Source organism: Loxodonta africana, chromosome 7, assembly GCF_030014295.1.
Source record: "Loxodonta africana isolate mLoxAfr1 chromosome 7, mLoxAfr1.hap2, whole genome shotgun sequence".
Classification (NCBI taxonomy): domain Eukaryota; kingdom Metazoa; phylum Chordata; class Mammalia; order Proboscidea; family Elephantidae; genus Loxodonta; species Loxodonta africana.
The window spans coordinates 59,750,167-59,754,985 of record NC_087348.1 but is presented as its reverse complement, the minus strand read 5'-3'; positions in this window follow the sequence as shown (position 1 = coordinate 59,754,985).

The window sequence follows — 4,819 nt, the reverse complement described above, 5'->3', positions numbered from 1 at the left end:
CTAGAGATAATATTCCTCAGTTGCTGGTTATCACACTTATGTTTCCTAACCTTTTTGCAACATCGTGCTGAAGTTTTTCTTTCTGTCCCAGGTGGTGATATTTGTAACATTATGCTAACTGACTCAGGTCAGATATGAGATCTACTTACCCAAACCCAAACCAAACCCACTGCCGTCGAGTCGAGCCCAACTCACAGCAACCCTATAGGACAGAGTAGAACTGCCCGTAGAGTTTCCAAGAAGCACCTGGCTGATTCAAACTGCCGACCTTTTGGTTAGCAGCCATAGCACTTAACCACTACATCACCAGGGTTTCTGAGATTTAGTTACACTACTTAAAATAACAGTTAATGTATTTTGAATATTTATTATATAACGAATAGAGTTCTAACCATTTTATATTACTAATTTAATCTTCACAACAATTCTATGAAGTATGTGTTATTGAAAAGGTTCCATTTTACAGAGGATGTAACTGAACTATCAAGAGGAAGTTGAGCAGTTTGTTTAAAATTAGATAGGTAATATATTTTAGAGCCAGAATATGTACCCAAGTAGTTTGGCTTCAGACTCTTTAGTCTTAATCTAACTTTGTACTTGCTATCTCTACGATTTTAGGCAAGTTTCTTTACATATGATATGATTGTGGTAATATTTTCAAAGGATTAAATGTGGAAATCAAACATGATAATAACTGTGCATATGATTAATGAAATGTTAAATATTAATCACATGCCAACTGTTATTATTATTATCACTACAGTATTTCTTTATATATATTTGATTCACACTGGGGCTTAGATGGACCCCCCGTGGCACAGTGGTTAAGAGCTTGGCTGCTAACCAAAACGTCAGCAGTTCTAATCTGCCAGCCACTTCTTGGAAACTCTGTGGGGGCAGTTCTACCCTATCCTATAGGGTCACTGAGAGTGGAAATCGGCAATGGGGTTTTTTTTGGGGGGGGGGAGGCTGGGCTTAGGCAAGGTCCCCTTTGAAATTTGTAGAAAAGGTCAACAACGTGACTAGAAAAATATGTCTGAAGAATGCATTTAATACCTTTTTTTCCCCAGTATTAGTTGTGATGACTGAGAAACCACTTTGTGTCCTTTTCCCCAACAAAATAACAATGAGATCATATTATACATTTTGCTCATGTGGCATCTTTCACCTAAGAACCTCAAAGGGCACAGCAAACATTATATCCTTAACCATCTCATCAACACTTTATCCCAAAATCTGTCTCTGATGTAGGTGAAAAATAATTAAAGCTCAGATGTATTCATTGTTTTATCTAAGGTCACAGAATTAACTTACAACAAACAGTGAAAATATACATGGCCAATTTATTTTCATGACTCTTGCCACAGTTATTGAGTATCAACCAAGGCACTTCCTCAGATTTTGCTTTAGTTATTGAGATGCTAAGTGGAAGTCAGATGCCAAGTAGGAGCATCTTTCCTTCCTACAACTGTAACAGAAACAACTGCATATGCAAGTGTGCCACTTTACACTTCAGTCACACGCAGTGTGTCATTTGATTTCACATGAAGGTAATTGTTGTTACTCTAAATTTACGAGTAAGGAAAGAGGCTAAGAATAGTAATAACTAACAGTAACTGAGTTTTTACTATGTGCTGAGCATTTCACATGCTGTATCTCATTTTATCTTTGTAACAGCTCAATCTGACAATAATATCATCATCATCATCCCTGTTTTGAAGTTAACTAAAATAACAAAAACTGTCCCTCAAAGTAGTTAAGTATCTTGTCCAAGGACAGAATGTTAAAAAGTGGTAAGCTGGAATTTTATCTTAGACTTTCCAATGCCTAAAATGTGGTTTTCACCTCCAGGTTCACGGCCTCAGATCCCATAGTATTTTATAAGAGTATAAGTTTCCTAAGGTTGTTGTAACAAATTGTTGCAAACCAGTTTTTTTTTTTTTTTTAGGTGACTTATAACAAGAAAAAATTATTTTTTCACAGCTTTTGAGGCTAGAAGTCTAAATTCAGGGAGTTTAGTAGGGCCATACTCTCTCTAATGTCTCCAGGGAAAGACCCTTCCTTGTCTCTTCTAGTTTCTGATGGCTCCAACTATTTCTTGGCTTGTGGCAACACAACTCCAATCTCTTCCTCTGTCTTCACAAGCTAACTTCCCTCAGTGTCTTTGTCTCTCTGTCTCTTCTCCTCTTCTTATAAGGACACCAGTCACTGGGTGAAGACCCACCCTATTCCAGTATTATTTCAGATTAACTTAACTAATTATACCTGCAAATACCCTGTTTCAAAATAAAGCCACATTCATGGGTCTCAGGGGTTAGGACTTTAACATATTCTAGGGGTTGGGGGAAAATCAACCCATAACAATAATCTAGAGCCAAAGACCAACATGAACATATCTGTGGGCTAATAAGTTCTGTGACTCTAGTAAAAGGGGTAAGCATATGAATTAAGAGTATAGTGAGAAAACATGAAGGAAACAGGTTTTAGGCTTGGAGGAGGAATAGATTTAGATTGTTAAATCTCCTGAGAGCTGCAAAGGTCTTTAAGGATGGTGTTTGTACAAACTCATGTCTCCAGGACTTTGCCAAAGGCCAATGGTCACCAATCAGCTGCCAGACAAAACACTTTCTGATACCAGACAGAAGAAACTAAAGAAAATAGTTCCTTATTTTTCTATTGCTGGGTAACAAATTACCACAAATTTAACAATTCTGTAGGTCAGAAGTTCAGGCAATTTCTCATAAGCATGAAATCAAATGTGGACTGCATTGGGCTGTTATCTGGAGCCTTTGGGAGAGAATCCACCTCCAGGATCATTCAGATTCTTAACCAAATTCAGTTCCTTGAGATTATAAAACAGAGGTCACTATTTCCTTGCTGGCTGTCAGTTAAGAGCTGATCTCAATTCCTAGAGGTCACCCATATTGCTTACTACCTGACTCCCTCCATTTTCAATGTCAGTAGCTGCACGTCTGATTCTTCTCAGTCTTGACATCTATCTGATTTTTATTTTGACTACCAGCCAGAGAAAACTCTGCTCTTAAAATATCATGTGATAAAGTCAGGCCCAACCAAATAATTTCCCTATCATAAGGTCAACTGATTACTAACCTGAATTACATCTTCAAGATCCATTTTTCCATGTAACATAACATAATCATGGCTGTAACATCAGAAGACAAAGATCCTGGGTGCCATCTTAGAATTCTGTTTATAGCAAGAGCAAAAATACAAGCGATGAAGAAGTCCTTGTAAGAATCTGAAAAGAGATCTGAGGCAAAGTTAGTACAAAGGACACAGGTCTAAGGAGACCTTATGAGCTCCGCAGCACCTGGGTAAGTTTGAAAATGGACTTATCATTCCTATATCCATCTTCTTCCTAAAGACTTTTCCTTTTATAGACAAACAATACTAAAAACACTAGACAAGCAGACAGACAGTAGGAACAGGTGTTAGAAGGCCAGAAAACAATTTTTCAAAGGACAATACAAATCTGATTCAATAACCTGGGGCATCTTATTCCTAGCAAAACAAATACAATAAACTCAGTTCTGAAGAGTTTCAACAAAATATTAGAACTCATTTCAGCATGGACTTACCCCTCATTCATGGACAAAGTATCACTTCAAATAGACACGAGTCACCTTAGATGTGTGAACTATTACAGAATTGACAATCTGGTCCAAAGCAGAGAAAGTTCACTTAAATCTTCTTTAGACTCCATTTATGTCAAATCCCTCCAGCCAAAGACCACCGTAAACTTGCCTTTAGTTGAATAAAATTGAGCTTATTGATTTATTCAATGAAGGAGAATTCATAGCAGAAGGAACCATGGGGTGCCTCACTAAGAAGATTTTAGAAATGATTTATTTGTAGGAATTGAGTGCTAATATATGATAGCTACTTTTAGGAAGGATTCAAGCCTTCTCTGTGGATTGGATGCTGTCAGGAAGAATGGGTAATTCTATGACTGAGTATCTTAATAATTCTTATCTACAAATCAAGAAGAATGGAGTGAAGCAGCAGTCACTCATATTAACTAAGGGTGGTGGAAGCTTAGTCATTGTTTTTGGTTTGGACAATGTTCTTGTTTTTGCTTATGATCAGACATGATTACAGAGTAGTCTTGTTTTTGTCTTTCTCCATTATGGTCACAGTGCTCTTTGTAACATGGTTGACGGTAACCGTTGATCATGACCTAGCTTCAGTGACAATGCCTGGCTGTCAGAGGCTGCTTTTTTCCTTCTCACAAGGCTCTGATGGGGTAGTGTGAAATAGAGGAAATTTGAGGCTAGATACGACCATCACTGCCACCACTTGCTGTTATCAACATTATAATCTTCAGTAGAGTTTATAACCATGCATATCCTATGTGCCAGACACTGTGCTAAGAATTTGCATCCATCATCTTATTTAATCTTCATAGCAACCCTATAAATTAAGTACTATAATTATCCTCATTTTCCACATGAGGAAGCTACCTAGATCAAGCTACTTAGCTAGTAAGCATCTCTTCCTTCACTCAATCACCCTAATTTACTTCCTCCCTATATTCAAATGCCTGGTCCATCAGCTGTGTGAAACTTTGCAATGTAATTTCTCTGAAATATACAGACTTTGGAAGGCTTAAGCTTTAAGAGATGTAAGAACAAATGCTGGTTCATTTTTCTATCCCTCTATCTAATTCAGAATATTTTCAGTAATGCTGAGCATCTATGCTTCCTTAAGGCATAACACATCTTCTTAGAATATTATCAAGTTAAGTTTATCAAATCAATTAATCTGGATAATACCTACTGTTCTGAGTGAGTCACCTGAT